A 20,812-nucleotide genomic window follows, 5' to 3' on the forward strand; every position below is an offset into this window, starting at 1 on the left:
ACAACCACGTAAAAGAGGTATATTTATAAGTATTAAAGAACAATCTCGTGAAAGTGGTATATTTATTAATATGAGAAAACAACCCTGTAAGAGGGGTATATTTGTGAGTATGAGAAAACAACCACATAAAAGGGAAATATTTTTTCACATGAGAAAATAGACCTGTAAGAGAGGTATATTTGTATATATTAAAAAACAACCCAGTAAGAAGGGTATATTTGTAAATATGAGAAAATAGCCTTGTACGAGGGGCATATTTGTGAATTTGAGAAAGCAACCTCGTAAATGCGATATATTTTTAATAGGAGAAAACAACCCTATAAGAGTAGTATGTTTGTAAATATTAGAAACCAATAAGAGGGGTACATTTGTGAGTATGAGATAAAAAGCCCATAAAAAGGGTATCTTTGTGAATACGAGAAACCAACCGCCTACAAGAGTTGTATTTATGAGTATGAGAAAGAAACCCCATAAAAGGGGTATAGTTATGACTACAAGAAAATAACCTCGTAAGAGGGGTATATTTATGAGTATGAGAAAATAACCCTGTAAAAGTGGTAAATTTTTAATATGAGAACATAGCCTCAGAAGAGTGGTGTATTAATAAATATTAGAAAACAACCCTGTAATAGGGGTAAATTTGTGAGTATGAGAAAACAACCTCATAAAAGGGGTATATTTATGGTATGAGAAATAACCCCGTAAGAAGGATATATTTATGAGTATGAAAAAATCACCCGGTAAAAGTGGTATATTTTTTAATATGAGAAAATGGCCCCGTAAGAAGGGTGTATGTGTAGATATTAAAAAATAACCCTATAATAGGGGTATATTTGTGAATATGAGAAAATAACTTCGTAAAAAGGGTATATTTATGAATATGAGAAAATAACACACACGAGGGGTATATTTATGAGTATAAAAAAGCAACCCCATAAAATGGGTATATTTATAAATATGACAAGATAATAACGTAATAGGGGTATATTTTTTAGTTTAAGAAAATAATTCGATAAGGAGTATATTTGTAAGTATGAGAAAACAACCTCATACAAGGATATATTTATGAATATGAGAAAAAAAAACCCTTTATGAGGGGTATATTTGTGAGTATGAGAAAACAATCCCGTAATATCTGTGAATATGAGAAAGCAACCCTCTAAAAGGGGTTTATTTATGAGTATGAGAAAGCAACCATGTAAAAGTGGCATATTTATGAGTATAAGAGAACAACCCCATAAAAGGGGTATCTTTATGAATATGAGAAAACAACCTTGTAAAAGGAGTATATTTTTGAATAAGATAAAACAACCCCATAAGAGAGGTATATTTATTAGTATGAGAAAATAATCCTGTAAAGAGAGTATATTTATGAATATGAGAAAATAACTCGTACAATGGGTATATGTGTGAGTATATAAAAGCAACCACGTAAAAGGGATATATTTATTAATATGGAAAAACCACCCCTTAAGGGTGGTATATTTTTTAGTCTGAGAAAACAACCCCGTAAGAGGGGTATATTTATGAGTGTGAGAGAACAACCTCATAATAAGGGTATATTTATGAATATGAGACAAAGAACCCCGTATGAGAGGTATATTTGCGAGTGTGAGAAAACAACCCCATAAAGAGGTATATTTATGAATATGAGAAAACAAACCAATACGACAGGTATATTTATGAGTATGAGATAACAACATCGTAATAAGGGTATATTTATGAATATGAGAAAAGAAAACTTTGTACGAGGGATATATTTGTGAGCATGAGAAAAGAACCTTGTAAAAGGCGTATATTTATGAATATGGGAAACAACCCTGCACGAGGGGTATATTTATGAGTATGAGGTAACAAACCTGTGAAAAGGATAATTTTTTTTTATTTGAGAAAATAGCCGCATAAGAGGCCTATAGTTGTAAATAGTAGAAAATAGCCCCGTAATATGGAGTATATTCATGATTATGAGATAACAACCCCATAAAAGGGTATATTTATGAATATGAGAAAACAATCCCACACAAGAGGTATAATTGTGAGTATGAGAAACCAACCCCGTAAAAGAGGCATATTTATGAATATGAGAAAATAACCCCGTAAGAGGGATATATTTATGAGTATGAGAAAATAACCCTGTAAAAGGTGTATATTTTTTATTATGAGAAAACAATCCCGTAAGATTGGTATATTTGTGTGTGAGAAAACCACCCTGTAAAAGGGGTATATTTATGAATATGTGAAAATAACCTCGTAGGATTGGTATATTTATGAGTATGAGACAGCAACCTTATAAAAGAGCTATATTCTTTAATATGACAAAACATCCCCGTAAGAGGGTTATATTTATAAATATTAGAAAACAAGCCAGCAACAGGGGTATATTTGTGAGTACAAGAAGACAACCCCATAAGAGGTGTATATTTGTGAGTATCAGAAAACAACCTCATAATAGTGGTATATTTTTAAATATGAGATATTGGTAAGTATTAAAAAACAACCCCGCATGAGGGGTATATTTGTGAGTATGAGAAAACAACCCCGCAAGAGGGGTACATTTGTGAATATTAGGAAACAACCTCATATAAGTGGTATATTTATTAATTTAAAAAAAAACCTCGTAAGAGAGGTATATTAGTAAATATTAGAGAATAACCCCGCAGGAGGGATATATAGGTAAGTATTAGAAAACAACCCTGCAAGAGGCTATAGTTTTTAATATGAGAAAATAGCCCTATAGAGGGGTATATTTGTCAATATTTAAAATAACCCCGTAATAGGAGTATATTTGTGAGTATGAGAAAACAACCCCGTAAGAGGGATGTGTTTGTGAGAATGGGAAAACAACCATATAAAAGCGGTATATTTTTTAATATGGGACCCTAAAACAGGGATATATTGGTAAGAATTAGAAAACAACCCTATAAAAGGGGTATATTTATGAGTGTGAGAAAAACATAAAACGGTATATTAATGAATATGATAAAACAGTCCCGTACGAGGGGTGTAATTTTGAGTATGAGAAACCAACCCCGTAAAACAGGTATATTTATGAATATGAGAAAACAACCCCGTAAGACAAGTATATCTATGGGTATGAGAAAACAATCCCCTAAGAGGGGTATATTTATAAATATTATAGAACAACCCCATAAGAGGGTATATCTATAAGTATTAGAGAACAACCCCGTAAGAGGGGTTTATTTGTTAGTGTAAGAAAATAAACTCGTAAAAGTGGTATATTTGTCAATAAAAGAAGATAATCCGTAGGTGGGATACATTTGTCAGTGTGAGAAACAATCCTATAAAAGTGGTATACATGTGAGTGTGTGAAAACTACCCTGTAAAAGGGGTATATTTATGAATATGAGAAAACAACCTCTTACGAGGGGTATATTTGTGAGTTTGAGAAAGCAGCCCCATAAAAGGGTATATTTATGAACATTGAGAAAACAACCGATGAGTGGGATATATTTATGGGTATGAGAAAACAACCCCGTAAAAGGCGTATATTTGTTAATGTAAAAAAATAGCCCCATAAGAGGGATATATAGAAATCATCTAGAAGAAGTTGATTTCCTGTTGAATGTAAGCTTGACTTTCCCATCTAGAAACTGGGTTATGTTTCTGAGATTTGTATTTGGCTCTGATACCAAGAGGGGAGACTAACAAGTTTCTGGTCTGCAGGATCCTCAGACGAGGCAAGCACAGAGCATACACTTATTAAATCTTAAGAATGGAAAATAAGATAATAAAATAACAAACTCTTATTGATGGATGAACAATTATACAAATTTTGAAGTAGTTGAATATAAGAGGAAGGTGGTTTATCACTATCACTCTCACACTCTCCTTTCTCACTGTATTTCTAATGGTATGACTTGAAGAATACAAGAGTTTCTTGTGATTTTTCAGTCTGCCTTTTTCTTTGGTAGCTCCTCTATTTATAGAGGTCTTCAGCCTTGAGGCTCAATAATTCTTGCTTTGGATGCTCTTCATAATGGAGTGAGGGGCTCCATGTCTTTTAGATGCTTTTGATAATGGAGTGAGGGGCTCCACGTCTTTTGCAGGAATTGTCTGCCACGCTTCATCATTGAGGAATCTTTTTCTTTAAAAAAGTAAAGGTGCAGAGTCTTTTATCTATTTTCTTTTCTTTTAAAGACTTTTTTTTGTTAGGCATTTGGCCCATTGCAGAATTGTCTTGGGCTGCCATTTCTTGTTTTCAACCCAAGGGCTTTACAAAGATATCATTTGATGGGCTTGAATATCCTAAAACAGTCATCTTCATTCGAGTCACCATCTAGATCAATTGCTGCTGAGCTGGTGCTGGAAGAGGAAGATGAAGCTTTAGATTTTCCTTTTGAAGAGGCGGTCTCTGACAACTGTTTGATCAATTGTAAGAAATCATCTTCTGTTTGAGCCGCCGCTAGCTTTGGAATAATGAAAGACTTTTGTGCCAGGAAAGTGGTATGTTCTTTCGGAGGTGGCAAGAAGCTATTTTTTGAAAGAAAACTTTGTACCATCTTTAGAGATAATTTTTCTTGGTGGTTGAATTTATCCAACCATTTAACTTTGAATCTTTGGGCAATGATGATTTCTCCATCTGCTGCTTGGTTGAAATGGAAATACCATACACATACCCAAGGGAGAAAGAAGTTTGAACAAAATAGAAGTAGGGGAGGAAAATGTCTTTCTATTTTGTTGGATTTATAGTGAGCTTTGAATAGATTAAACAAAGGGAGAACTTCTGGAATTATGGTCTCTGGAACGTTACCATAAAAATTTTACCATTGTTTAAACCAATATGGGATTTTTGAAGTTTGGATTGTGCTTGTGTCGAAGTAGAAAAGCCAAGAATGACTTTGTCCTTCGTTTTGTAAAAGAAAGGTATTAAACCAAGCTTGTTGGTAATCCCAATAGTTGAAAGAAGTATTTAGGCTTGAAGGGTAGGTGCTTTGGAGGGAGGTTGGAAAAGATCTTGGTGAATATAAATCCATTCCCCAATCTGAAGGGTGAAGGATTCTTTGTATGGTGCATGTGGAATATGCTGGGTCTTTGTGGCCTTTGTTCTTTTTGAAGTGTTTGAATTTTATAGAACCAGTTACCTCAAGGATAGACTGGTAGTAAGATTGGGGTTTTGATTTATTCCAAGGTTTAAAGTACCATCCTAGAGGAAAAACTTTTGAAACTAGTTTTGAGGGGCTTTCTGTACAAAATCCTTCATCAATAGTTAAAATGCTTTGAAAGTTTTGCTTTTCTACATATTCATTGGTTTTGAAAAGTTTTGTTTGGGACAAAACTATTTCTTCTGAGTTAGGCTTTGAAATACTTTGAGAGCTCTGAGATAGAGTTTGAGGAAAAATTGTTATCTCAGATTTTAAAAAAGGGATAGAAAGTATACCTTTACCTTTGTTGGAAGAGGAGGATGACTTTGGAGAAATTTTGGAGTAAAGATCCACTACTTGCTTTGAATATTCTTCGACCATCTTTAAAAACTCAGGAGTTTGTTGTGCAAGCCACTCCTGAATTTGGAATTGCTTTTGGGCCGGATCTTCTTTGCTTTTGTCTATTTCTTCCTGGATGATTTCAGTCCAGGTTCTGATAGGCTTTGAAAAGGAGGGTAAAATCTCCTTTTTTGGGCTTTGAACAGCTTTTGCTGTTGGCTTTTTCTCTTTGTCTTTTGCTCTCGATTTTCTTAGCATTGTCACTCCTGTTCTTGAAGGAACTCTCTGGTTAGAAAGTTTGGAATTGAATTCAAATCTCCTCTTATGTATTCGATTTCAAAATCAAAAACGGAAAGAATGGCTTGCCATCTGGCAAAAATTTCTTTTGAAGCTATATTTTGAACATCTTTTTGCAATACTTCATTCGCGGATTTACAATCAATCCTTAAAAGAAATTTTTGATTTAAAAGGTCACTTTGGAATTTTGAAATGCATAATACTATCGAAAGAATTTCTTTTTGGATAGTTGAATAATTCTTTTGGGTGTCATTCCAATGTGCAGAAGTAAACTAGACAATGCATTCTTTTTTGTTTTGAACTTGTTTGAGAATTCCACCATAACCTAAATTTGACGCATCAGTTTCAACAATTTTGAATGCAGATGGATCAGCTAAGTGTAAACATGGAATTTCAAAAACTTGCTTTTTAATGCTTTGGACAATCTTTGTATGCTCATCAGTCCATGCACGGGGATTTTTCTTTAATCTATCATGTAGGGGTTTTGCTAAACAGTTCAAATTTGGATAAAAATCCATGACATAATTTAAACTGCCAAGAAACCTTTGCAATTGAGTTTTTTCCAAAATTTTATCTGGAAATTTTGAAGTAAAAGCTAGAGACCTTTCAATTGGGATGATAGTTCCCCGGGAGATGTAGTGTTCAAGAAATCTAATTTTCATTTGGAATAAAGAAACCTTGGACTTTGAAACTACTAGACCATTTTTCTTAACAACATAGAAAAATGTCTCCAAATGTTTGAAATGTTGCTCTAGAGAATTTGAAAATATTAACACATCATCGATATAGACAATGCAAAACTTTGAATAAGGATTGAAAATGTCATTCATGATTTTTTGAAATTCAGAAGGAGCATTTTTTAATCCAAAAGGCATTACATTCCATTCATACTAGCCAAATGGAACTGTAAATGCAGTTTTGTACCGATCTTTAGGATGAATATGGATTTGCCAAAATCCTGATTTCATATCAAACTTTGAAAAAATAAAAGCAGAATGAGCTTTTGAAGAAGATCTTTCTTGTTTGGAATGGGGTATCTAATCCACTTTAGAGCTTTATTCAAAGGTTTGTAGTTAATCACCAACCTAGGTGTTCCTCTTTCTATCTCACTATTTTTGTTGACATAGAATGCTGCACATGACTAGGGGGATCTGGATTTGGTAATTAAACCCTTTTGCTCTAAATCTTTTATTTCCACTCTACAATGGCTTTCAAGGGTTTCATTCCTTAGGATAGGTCTGGCTTTGGTACGCATTTGTTTGTCACTAAAATCTTTTTCATATGGTAAATCCACCATATGCTGTTTTCTTTTCCAAAAAGCATTAGAAAGATCAGAACAAATTTCTTTTTCAATTTTCTTTTGCAAATCAGAAATCTTTCTTTGGACAAATTCATTTTGTAATTGGCTTTGGATTCTTTTTAAACCTATATCTTGTTTTAGGTGGAAAAGCTGGGTTTGTTTTCCTTTAATCAAAGCATTTATTTCAAAATTATAAATTGAGTGAGCTTTTATAAGATTGAAATTTCTCTTCTTGGGTTTTTCTAAAAAAGGAAAAACAATCTTTGAATCTTTAGCTTTAAAAATGATACCAGCAGTAGTTACTTTGAAAGGAGTAATTAAATTGATAAAAGGAGTGATATATTTATGAGAATGAGAAAACAACCACATAAAAAGGGATATATATATATATATATATATATGAGAAAACAACTGCATAAGAGGGGTATATTTATGAGTATGAGAAAAGAACCCTGTAAAAGGTGCATAGTTTTTAATACTAGAAAACAACCACATAAGAGTGATATATTTCTGAATATGAGAAAACAACCCCGTACGAAAGGTATTTTTTTGAGTATGAGAAAGATTACACGTAAAAAGGGTATATTTATGAATATGAGAAAATAACCACGCAAGAGGGGTATGTTTATGAGTATAAGAAAACAACCCCATTAAAAGTGAACCTTTTTTAATATGAGAAAAAAATCTCGTACGGGTGGTATAATTGTGAGTGAGAAAACAACCTCGCATAAATGGTATAATTATGAATATGAGAAAAGAACTCGGTACGAGGGGTAAATTTGTGAGTTTGAGAAAGAAACCCCATAAAAGGTGTATATTTTTTAATATGAGAAAATGGTCCTGTAAGAGGGGTATATTTGTACGTATTACCAAACAATCTCGTAACACGGGTATATTTGTGAGTGTGAGAAAAAAATTGTAGAAGGGTAATACTTATGAATATGAGAAAAGAACCTCGTAAGAAGGATGTATTTGTGAGTTTGAGAAACCAATCCCGTAAAAGGGGTATAGTTTTTAATATGAGAAAACAACCTTGTAGCAGGGGTATATTTGTGGGTATGAGAAAGCAACCTCGTAAGAGGGGTATATTTATGAGTATGAGAAAACAACCCCATACTAGAGGTATATTTATGAGTTTGAGAAAACAAGCTTGTAAAAGTAGTATATTTTTTAATATGAGAACACAACCCGGTAAGAGGGGTACATTTATAAATATTATAAAAAACCCGTAAAAGGGTAATATTTGTGAGTATGAGAAAACTACCTCATAAAAGTTGGTACATTTATGAATATGAGAAAACAACAGTGTAAGAGGGGTATATTTATGAGTTTGAGAGAACAATCCAGTAAAAAGTGTATATTTTTTAATATATGAAAACAACCCTGTAAGATTGGTATATTTGTTAGTGTGAGAAAACTACGCCTTAAAAAGGGTATACTTAGGAATATGAGAAAATAACCTCATACAAGGGATATATTTAGAACTATGGGGAATCAACCGTATAAAGTAGTATATTTATATTTCTTAATACAAGCAAACAGCCCCGTAAAAAGGGTATATTTATAAATATTAGAAAAAACTCATAATAAGGATATATTTGTGGGTATGAGAAAACAACCTCGTCAAAGGGGTATATTTATGAATATGAGAAAAGAATCCCGTACTATGGGTATAGCTGTGAGTATGAGAAGAAAACCCCATAAGAGGGATATATTTATAAATATTAGAAAACAACCCTGTAACAGGGGTATATTTATGGGTATGAGGAAAAAACCTCATAAAAGAGGTAAATTTATAAGTATGAGAAAACAACCCCGTAAGAGGGGTATATATATGAATATGAGAAAATAACCTTGTAAAAGTGGTATACTTTTTAACATGAGAAAACAACTTCGAACGATGGGTACATATATAAATATTAGAAAATAACCCCGTAATAGGGTATATTTCTGAGTATGAGAAAACAACCCCGTAAGAGGGGTATATTTATGAGTATGAGAAAATGACCCCGTAAAAGGTGTACTTTTTTAATATCATAAAACAACCCTGTAAGAGTGGTATATTTGTGAGTGTGAGAAAATTACCTCATAAAAAGTGTATATCTATAAATATAAGAAAATAACCCCGTCCTAGGCGTATATTTGTGACTATAAAAGAGCAGACCCATAAAAGGGGTATATTTTTTAATATGAGAAAATAGCCCTATAATAGGGGTATATTTGTAAATATTACAAAATAACCCCGTAATAGGGGTATATTTGTGAATGTGAGACAACTACCCCGTGAATGGGGTATGGTTATGAAAATGTTAAGACAATCCCGTACGAGGGGTATATTTGTGAGTATAAGAAACCAATCTCGAAGAAGGGTATATTTTTTAATATGAGAAAATAATCCTGTAAGAGGGGTATATTAGTAAAAATTAGAAAACAACCCTATAACAGGGGTATGAGAAAGCAACATCATAAAAAGGGTATGTTTAAGAGTATGAGAAAACAACCCTGTAAGAGGTGTACATTTTTTAATATCAGAAAACAATCCCGTAAGTGTGGCATATTTATGAGTGTGAGAAAACTACCTTGTAAAAAGGGTATATTTATGACTATGATAAAACAACTCCGTACGAGGGGTATATTTTCGAGTATGAGAAAGATAACCCGAAAAAGTGGTATATTTATGCATATAAGAAAACAATCCCATAAGACCAAATTTATGAGTATGAGAAAACAACCCCATTAAAGGTGTTCATTTCTTAATATGAGAAAACAACCCCGTAAGAGTGGTATAATTGTGAGTATGTGAAAACTATCCCATAAAACGGTGTATTTAGGAATATGAGAAAATAACCGCGTACGAGGGCCATATTTGTGAGTATGAGAAACTAACCTCGTAAAAGGGGTATATCTTTTAATATGAGAAAACAACCCCGTAAGAGGGGTATATTTGTAAATATTACAAAATAACCCCCTAACAAGGTTATCTTTGTGAGTGTGAGAAAGCTATCCTGTAAAAAGGATATATTTTCGAATATGAGAAAACAATCTCACACGAGGGGTATAATTGTGAGCATGAGAAAACATCACTATAAAAGATGTATATTTAAGAATATGAGAAAACAACCGTGTAAGAGGGGTATATTTGGGAGTATGGGAAAGCAACCCCATAAAAGGGGTATATTTGTTAATATGAGATAACAACTCCGAAAGAGTGGTACAATTGTGAATATTGAAAAATAACCCCGTAATAGAGGTATATTTGTAAGTATAAGAAAACAACCCCATAAAAGGAATATATTTGTGAGTATGAGAAAATAAACTCGTAAGAGGGGGTATATTTATCAATATGAGAAAAGAATCACGTAGGAGGGGTATAATTGTGAGTATGAGAAAGAAACCTCGTAAGATGGGTATATTTGTAAATATTAGAAAATAACCCCGTAAAAGGGGTATATTTATGAGTATGAGAAAACAACCCCATATATTTTTTAATATGAGAAAACAACCCCGTAAGAGGGGTATATTTGTGAGTGTGAGAAAACTACCACGTAAAAATGATAAATTTACGAATATGAGAAAACAATTGTGTACGAGCGGCATATTTGTGAGTAGGAGAAAGCAACCCCGTAAAAAAAGAGTATATTTTTTAATATGAGAAAACAACAATGTAAGAGGCTTATATTTGTAAAAATTAGAAAAAAAACACTCTAATAAGGGTATGATAAAGCAACCTCATAAAAAGGGTATATTTGTAAGTATGAGAAAACAATCTTGTAAGAGGGGTATATTTATAAGTGTGAAAAAGCAACCGTGTAAAAGGTAAGAGAGGTATATTTTTAAATATTAGAAAGCAACCCTGTGACAAGGCTATATCTGTGAGTATGAGAAAATAATCCTATAAAAGCAATATATTTTTTAGTATAGCAAAACAACCCTGTAAGAGGGGTATATTAGTAAAAGAATCTTGTATAAATAGTACATTTTTTAATATGAGAAAACAATCCCGTAAGAGTGGTATATTTGTGTGTGAGAAAACTACTCCTTAAAAAGGGTATATTTATGAATATGAGAAAAGAACCCCGTAGGATTGGTATATTTGTGAGTACAAGAAAGCAACTCCTAAAAGGGCTATATTCTTTAATATGAGAAAATAGTCCCGTAAGAGAGTTATATTTATAAATATTAGAAAACAGCCCAGCAACAGGGCTATATTTGTGAGTACAAGAAGACAACCCTGTAAGAGGTGTATATTTGTGAGTATTAGAAAACAACCTCGTAAAAGTGGTATATTTTTTAATATGAGATAACAACCCTGTAAGAGCGATAAATATAAGAAAACAACCCCGTAAGAGGGGTATATTGGTAAGTACTAGAAAACAACCCCGCATTTGGGTATATTTGTGAGTATGAGAAAACAACCCAGTAAGAGTGGTATATTTGTGAGTATTAGAAAACAATCTCGTATAAATGGTATATTATTAATCTGAGAAACAACCCCGTAAGAGGGGTATATTGGTAAAAATTAGAAAACAACCCCGTAGGAGGGGTATATAGGTAAATATTAGAAAACAACCCCGCAAGAGGCTATAGTTTTTAATATGAGAAAATAACCCAGTTAAAGGGGTAATATTTGTAAATATTAGAAAATAACCCCGTAATAAGGGTATAATTATGAGTATGAGAAAACAACTTCGTAAGAGGTATATGTTTGTGAGTGTGAGAAAACAACCATATGAAAGTGGTATATCTTTTAATATAGGACTTCAAAAGAGCGGCATATTAGTAACTATTAGAAAATACCCACGTAAGTGGCTTATATATGTGAGTATGAGTAAAGAATCCTATAAAAGGGTATATTAATGAATATGAGAAAACAATCTCGTACGAGGGGTGTAATTATGAGTATGAGAAAGCAACCCTAGTAAAACAGGTATATTTATGAATATGAGAAAATAACCTCGTAAGATAGGTATATCTATGGGTATGAGAAAACAATCCCGTAAGAGAGGTATATTTATAAGTGCTAGAGAACAACCTGGTAAGAGGGTATATCTATAAGTATTAGAGAACAACCCCGTAAGAGGGGTATATTTGTTAGTGTGAGAAAACAAACCCGTAAAAGTGGTATATTTGTCAATAAAAGAAAATAACTCCATAGGTGGGATACATTTATCAGTATGAGAACACAACCCTATAAAAGGAGTATATTTAGAAATATGAGAAAACAATTTTGTAAGAGGGGCATATATTTTAACATGAGAAGACAACCATGTAAAAATGGTACATTTGTGAGTATGAGAAAACAACCCCGTAAATGGTGTACATTTTTTAATTTGAGAAAATAACCCCATAGAAGTAGTATATTTATGAGTGTGAGAAAACTACCCTGTAAAAAGGGTATGTTTATGAATATGAGAAAACAACTCCGTACAAGAGGTATATTTGTGAGTATGAGAAAGAGACCCCGTAAAAAGGGGTTTTTAATTTGAGAAAATAGCCCTAAAAGAGCGGTATACTTGTAAATATTACAAAACAACCCCGTAAGAGGGGTATACTTGTGAGTGTTTGAAAACTACCCCGTAAAAGGGGTATATTTATGAATATGAGAAAATAACCTTGTATAAGGGGTATATTTCTGAGTTTGAGAAAGTAACCCCGTAAAAGGGTATATTTATCAACATGAGAAAACAATCGCTAAGTGGGATATATTTATGGGTATGACAAAACAACCCCGTAAAAGGGGTATATTTGTTAATGTAAGAAACTAGTCCTATAAGAGGGATATATATATATATATAAGTATTAGAAAACAACCACGTAAGAGGGGTATATTTGTGAATATGATAAAGTAAAAGGGGTATATTTATCAATATAAGAAAATAACCCTTTAAGTGGGGTACATTTGTGAGTATGAGAAAACAAGCCTGTAAAAGGGGTATATTTATGAATATGAGAAAACAACCCCGTAGGAGGGGTATATTCATGAGTGTTAGAAAAGAACCCCGTAAAAAGGGTGTATTTATGAATATGAGAAAACAATCCTGTTCGAGGGGTATATTCGTGAGTGTCAAAAAAGAATCCCGTAAAAGGGGTATATTTATGAATATGAGAAAACAATCCCGTTCGAGAGGTATAATTATGAGTGTGAGAAAGGAGCATCATAAAACTGGAATATTTATGAATATGAGAAAACAACCCTGTAAGTATGGTATATTTATGGGTATGAGAAAGAAAACCCGTAAAAGGGGTATATTTGTTAATATAAGAAAATAGCCCCTTGAGAGAGATATATCTATAAGTATTAGAAAACAACCACGTAAGAGGGGTATTTTTATGGATATGACAAAATGAATACGTAAAAGAGCGATTAGACGTAAAGAAGGAGGAGGAGATTCAGATTCCTGTCCATACACCAGTAGACATGGGAGACGACAACAACAACATCGCTGAAGCAAACAAGACGATGTATGAGTTTGCTAGACCTTCCTTGGAGGGGACGCACACTAGTATATTGAGGCCACCTATTGCAGCGAATAATTTCAAAATTAAGCGAAATGGCATTCAGACGGTGCAGCAGAGTGTACAGTTTAGGGGCTTGCCCAGTGAAGATTCTAATGCCCACATCACGAACTTCTTGGAGATTTATGATACCTTCAAGATTAATGGGACTACGATGATGCCATTCGACTTAGGCTGTTTCCATTTTCCTTAAGGGATAGAGCAAAGAGATGGCTACAGTGCCTGTGGGAGTGGATAGAGACCCTACTTTTAGCGATGCCAACTACGCACTAAAGCGCAAGGCTAGGGTCCAGGTAGTTGTAAGAGAAATATATGCTAGATAACCTAAATTTAGATGGATTATAGACAGGTGGAAAATAGAATGAAATAAAATGGAATTAATTAAGTTTAGATGATCGTAGAGTGAAAGAAAATAAAATCAAATAAAATAAGACTTCTTAGGAACATACTTGATTAGTTATTTGTATATCTAAGCAAGAGGACATAACTATCCATGGGCTGCCCGATAACATTGCCAGCTTATCTGAATGGTGGGTGCAGCTCCTGTTCCCTGTCAAGGAGAGGCTAGATGTGACTAGCTTCCACACGCTTTTGGGCACCTTACCAGGGTTCAAGCCTAAGAACGATGCTACGACCCGTGTTAAGGGACATGGGCTGGAACACGCCCGTATTTGTGCAATGAATAAAAGGAACGAGCCAAAAAGAGAAGAGAGAGTTCCGGATCAGCAATTTTGACTTTTGATCTTCCGTTGTAATTTTGCTAGACGTGTTGTCAGGCATTTCAAAGGGCTTCTAGGAAACGGATTCCACCTTATAATGTCAGAATCGTGATTTGGGTTTTGGATTGAAGATTGAGGAGGAGTTTTGGAGATGAACATGTGTTGATTATGACTATTTATTTTAGACATGAACATGTGTAGCTAGATTGGTTGAACCCATTAGGGTGTCTTACTATGTTGGCTTAGTACTGAACTGTTGAGATTGGTTGAGTTTCCTTTCTTGTATTCTTTTTACAATTAATAATTAAATCCAGTTTTCTTTACATTGAATGTGTTGATTACTATTCATAGAATCCTTTTAACAATTGAGAAATTCTAATCGAGTTTGGAGATTTAATTACAAGATCAGGTTAATTTTCACGTCGAGATAAGGTTAATTAATTTGCCAGATTAAGAATTAACAAAGATTAATAGAGGCAGATCAAAGCTTAAGTCTAACGTAATAATCAATCGTTAGGAAGAGATTCCAACTTTAGGTTCTTAGGTTTAGGAATTCGGTTATCTCGAGAGGGAAACCTAATTCAGTTAAGAATCCGTCCACGAGTAGCATAATCGGACTCAACAATCTATTATCTTTTGTTTGATTGTTAACTAATCTAGGTCCCATTTGGGTTTGCTTTCTTGTCTTAATTGTTCTATTTACTCATTCGTTTTTGCATCCTATTTAGAACTTAGCTTTTAATCATTAGTTTTAGGCTAGATAACAAAGAATGAAGTAGTAACTCTAGGATTTCACTTTCCCGAGGGATACGATATTTTAATACTTGTCGTTGTGCTAGGCTACATTGATAGGTTCACTGCCTTAGTTGTAGTTGCATACAATATTTTAATACTTGTCGTTTGCTATTTGTTACTTTAGTCGTTTTTCTTTTCCATTTTTTTATTGCTTTTTATTTAATTATTCTTTTAATTATTTATTGGGTTGTTGCTACCATGTTCAATTCAGGTAGTTTATGACCAGGAGTTCTAATCCTGCACCAATAGACCCTTTGCCCGGACCAGAACGATCCCTCAGGCAGTTAAGAAAGCGATTAGACATGGAGGACGAGGAGCAAATTGAGATTCCTGTCCATACACCAATAAACATAGGAGACGGCACCAACAACATCGCTGAAGCAAAGAGGATAATGTCATTTAGATAGTGCAGCAGAGTGTACAATTTTGGGGCTTGCCTAATGAAGATCCTAATGCCCACATCACGAATTTCTTGGGAATTTGTGATACCTTCAAGATAAATTGGACTATCGATGATGCCATTAGGCTTAGGCTGTTCCCATTTTCCTTGAGGAATAGAGCAAAGAGATGGCTATAGTCCCCACTAGCTAACACTATCACCACCTGGAGTTCTTTAGCTGAGAAATTTCTTTATAAATACTTTCCTTCTACTAAGACTGCAAAGATGCGTAATGAAATTTCTTCTTTTATGCAGTTTGATGATGAGAGCATGTATGATGCGTGGGAGAGATACAAGGATTTGTTGAGATGTTGCTCACACCACAGTTTTCCATTATGGATGCAGGTGAAGACTTTTACAGTGGCTTGAATTCATCCACGAGGCAGATAGTAGATGCAGTTGCAGGTGGGGCCATCAAAAGTGAGATGCTAGAGCAGGCCTAGAATTTAATTAAGGAGATGGCCATGAACACATATCAGTGGCAGTCTTCCCAGGATGGCAAGGAGTGGTGAACCAAGTAGATTCTGCATCAGTCTTGGCAGCTCAGGTGGAGCTTTTAGCCAAGAAGATCGACCGGCTTTAGATGCCAGTCCAAGCAGCATAGCTTGGCTACGAGTTTTGTAGTGGCCCACACTATAGTGCAAATTGTAATGCGAGAGGTATGTCTGCTTCTTCTTCATCTTCTTCTACTAACCATGAACAGGTTGATTATATAGGAAATGCGCCCAGGCAGCAGAATAACCCATACAGTAACACATACAACCCAGGGTGGAGAAACCATCTCAACTTGGGATGGCGAAATAACAATACCTAGGGTCCACCAGGAATTTAGTGGTTGCACCAGCAGCAACCCCAACAGTAGAATTTTCTCCCTCAACTACCTCAGAACCAGGAGGAAAAGCCTAATTTAGAGGAGTTGATGATGAAGTTTATGTCCAGTTCAGAGAATAGATTTCAGTAAACGGACAAAGCTCTTAGAAATCAGCAGGCCTCCATACAGAATTTGGAGAATGAGATAGGGCAGATTTCTAAGATGCTGGTTGAGACACAACCAGGGATGCTCCCCAGCACCACAGGGTCAAACCCGAGGGAGCATGTCAAGGTTTTCACCTTGAGATCAAGTAAGCAGTTAGCTAGCTCTTTACCTATGGCTGATGATGATATTGTTGTGCAGGATGAGCTAGCTAGGAAGTAGCCAGAACCTAAGGTAACAGAGCCTGCGAGAACTAAGGACAAGAAGAAGAGTCCTGTGAGAGAATCGCCAATTCCATATCCTACCAGGTTGAAGCATGAAAAGGTTGATTAGCAGTTTGGTATGTTTTTGGATTTATTTAAGCAGCTGAGGATTAACCTACCTTTTGTTGAGGTTATATTGCAGATGCCTAGGTATACAAGATTCTTGAAAGGAGATTCTAAGCAATAAAAGAAACCTGGAGGACTTTAGACTAATGACACTAATGAGGAGTGCTCAACCATTCTTCAGAATAAGCTGCTAGTAAAAAGGCGTAAGGGGTTTTACTATTCCCTGTATTTTTGGTGATTTGCATATTAGTGATACTTTAGCTAATTTAGGAGCTAGCATCAATTTAATGCCTAGCAGTTTGTTCGAAAAATTAGGTTTGGATGAGCCAAAACCTATTAGGATGAGCGTATAGTTAGCGGATAGGACTGTGAAATTTCATAGAGGAATAGTTGAGGATGGACTTGTTAAGGTAGACAAGTTTATATTTCCTATTGATTTTGTTATTATGGATATGGAGGGTGAGAGTAGCGTACCTTTAATCTTGGCTAGACCTTTCCTTGCAATATCTAAAGTTGTTATAGATTTGTGTGATGGGAAGTTATAGCTTAGAGTAGGTGATGAGACTATTACCTTTGACCTTAACACTTCTATGAGACAGTCACTTAACCATGATGATACTGTATATTCTGTGGATGTTTTGGATGATACTGTGGGATCTAAATTGTAGGAAATATTACTTGATGATCCTTTGCAGGTGGTGGCATTATAGGTTGAGGATGAGGAGTTGTCCAACGAGGATGTGTTGGAACAACTTGCTTGTTTGTTGGCTAGTGAACCCAGCAGGTTTGCTGACCATTTTGTTGTTATTGACAGGTCAGGGGTGTAGAAATTGAGACCTTCACTTGAGGAGCCACCAGCCCTAGAGTTGAAGGAGTTGCCTAAGTGCTTGACCTATGCCTATCTAGATGCGGCAGAGAAGCTGATGGTCATCATTGCAGTTGATTTGACTCCTAAGGAGAGAGAGATGACTTTGGCCTCTCTCAAGAAGTACCCTGAGGCCTTTGCATACAAGATTGCAGACATTCCTAGAATTAACCCTAGCTATTGTTCGCATAAGATCCTGATGGAGGATAGTTACAAGCCAGTGGTACAACCACAACTACGGTTGAACCCGAACATGAAGGATGTAGTAAAAAAGGAGGTAATTAAACTTCTGGATGCAGGTTTGATTTACCCTATTTCTGACAGCTTTTGGGTTAGTCCTGTGCAGGTTGTATCCAAGAAGGGAGGTGTGACAGTGGTCAAGAATGAGAAGGATGAGCTGATACCGACTAGGATGGTAACTGGTTTCCGAGTTTGCATTGATTACAAGAGGCTCAATGATGTAACTCGGAAGGACCATTTTCCCTTCCTTTTATTAACCAAATGTTAGAACATTTATCATGGCATATGTTTTATTGCTTTCTTGACGGTTTTTCAGGTTATTTTCAGATTCCCATTGCACTTGAGGACCAAGAGAAAAACCACTTTTACTTGCCCCTATGGTACGTTCATTTACAAGAGGATGCCATTCGGTTTGTGTAATGCACCTGCTACTTTCTAGAGGTGTATGATGGCGATCTTCCATGACATGATTGAAGAATCCATGGAAGTGTTCATGGATGATTTTTCGATATTTGGTAACTCTTTCTCCCATTGTTTGCTTAATTTAGAGTGTATGCTTGCGCGTTGTGTAGAAGCTAACCTTATGCTGAATTGGGAAAAGTGCCATTTTTTGGTGAGAGAGGGTATTGTGCTAGGGCATAAGATTTCACAGGCAGGGATGGAGGTAGATAGAGCTAAGGTAGAGACCATTGCTAAGTTGCCACCCCTTAGCTCGGTTAAGGCTGTTAGGAGTTTCCTTGGTCATGCAGGTGAAGTCATGCAGGTTTTTATAGAAGGTTCATTAAATACTTTTCTAAGCTTGCTAGACCTTTGACTCAATTGCTTGCAAAAGATGTTCCATTTATATTTGACTGTTTACAAGCCTTTAAGTTACTTAAAGAGAAACTAACTACAGCCCCTATTACGGGTTCACCTAAATGGGGGCTGCCTTTTGAGCTAATGTGTGATGCTAGTGATTTTGCAGTTGGAGCTATTTTAGAATAAAGGATTGACCATAAATTCTAAGCTATTTATTATGCTAGCAAGATATTGGAAAATGCCCAGCAGCACTATACCACTACTGAGAAGGAGTTGCTTGTTGTGGTATATGCGTTCGACAAGTTCCGCTCACAGTTGGTGCTATCCAAGACCGTCATGGTCTACACGGATCACTCGACGTTAAGGTACTTATTTGGAAAGCATGACGCTAAGCCGAGACTCATTCGTTAGATTTTGCTTTTGTAGGAATTCGACATTGAGGTCAAGGATAAGAAGGGTGCGGAGAACTTGACCATAGACCACCTTTCGAAATTGGAGAACCTGAGCCTAGATGCACTTGATGAGAGGGCTATTGATGACAGATTTTCGGATGAGTACTTGTGCCCCATTCAAGTATCTTCAGATGTCCCTTGGTTTTCCGATTTCAGCAAAAGAAGAAATTCTTTGCTGATTTGAAGTACTATATTTGGGAAGACCCTTTTTTGTTTCTAGTTTGTATAGACCAGGTGATTCGACGATGCGTGTACAAGGAGGAGATCCTCCAGATTTTGAGGCATTGCCATGACCGACCAACAGGAGGTCATCAAGCAGCTAACCACACTGCTAGGAAGGTTCTAGAGGCTGGATTCTATTGGCCGACCATTTTTTGGGATGTTAAAGCATTCGTGCAGGTTTGTGATACATGCTAGAGGTCAGGTAACATTTCTACTCGTGATGAGATGCCCCAAACAAGAATTTAAACGATTAAGATTTTCGATATTTGGGGCATTGACTTCATGGGGCCCTTTCCTTCTTCTTTTGGAAATAAGTATATCCTTGTTGTTGTTGAGTATTTCTCTAAGTGGTTGGAAGCGCAAGCTTTCCAGAGACGTTGGACAAATGCATACACTTCTTCTTCATAGCAACAGGCTTCAGCACCACCGGCGCCAGCACAACCGCCCCAACCAGCCAGACCCCAAAGACCCTTGGCACTGCCAGCCCCCGTGCGAGACCGACAACTTACATTTTAGTCTCCAGACCACGAGCAGCACTTCCAAGCCCTTCGATGGAAGCAAGTCAGGACTGGACGGTGTATTGACTTCACCTCGCTAAAGAGGGTCGGACTAGCCCCGGAGGTTAGAGAGCTCTTTGAGACCCTACCATATGCTCGATTCTTCGACATCATCGAGCCTACCTACTAGGAGCTCACTATAGAGTTCTGCAACACCTTCTTTTTACAACAGCAGATCATTGATGTTCATTTTACACTAAGGATAGTGTGTTCTTCAAGTGTGCGGTGGGTAAACCGTATATTCCTTTCTCTTTGTTACGACTTTCTTTTAGCTGTATCTAAAATTGCTATCACTGATTATGTATATTGTTAGGATGTTAGGATACTATGTCTTTATGCACTTAAGTATGCTATTTTTGAGCTGATTGACGATTTGATTTATAGAATTTCAGTTACTTTTCTTTGTTGTTCATTATTCATGGAAAACAATTAATAGTGTTTAATACATCAACTTTGCCGGGTAAACCGGTGTTACTTAATTGTTTCTCGACTTGTCGAATTTTAAATTAGAAGGTTGATTATGTCATATGCATGTATATCTTAAGTGGTGATTCAATTAATGATGTTGAGAACCAATTGCAACTAATGCCGTACTTCAAATGTGTGCATTGTACTTGACTTTGCTTCCAGAGCTTGCTTTGTAATGTTTGTTGAGGTTACATGAATTTTTGAATACCATGAGATGATTTGGGTAACTTAGGATTCACCATACTTGACCAAAAGCCTATCATTTGTGTTTCCATTAGTTAGCCATGGCTGAGCTTTTACCCTTTTCTTCATTTTACACCATTTCATACTTTACATCTTAGCCTTTTCATTTTATCTTTCTTTTACCTTTATGCTGAAATTTCTATGATTTGCTCACTCTT

General features: G+C 35.5%; 1 non-coding gene across 1 annotated transcript; it reads right to left on the minus strand.

Moving 5' to 3' along the window:
* Positions 1-15,732: 15,732 nt before the first annotated feature.
* On the minus strand, positions 15,733-15,836 carry LOC112534312. The gene has a single exon (XR_003078608.1). It is a non-coding gene; the product is annotated as a small nucleolar RNA R71 (small nucleolar RNA).
* Between the last annotated feature and the right edge of the window lie 4,976 nt (positions 15,837-20,812).

This window comes from Ricinus communis, chromosome 4 (assembly GCF_019578655.1).
Source record: "Ricinus communis isolate WT05 ecotype wild-type chromosome 4, ASM1957865v1, whole genome shotgun sequence".
Lineage (NCBI taxonomy): Eukaryota > Viridiplantae > Streptophyta > Magnoliopsida > Malpighiales > Euphorbiaceae > Ricinus > Ricinus communis.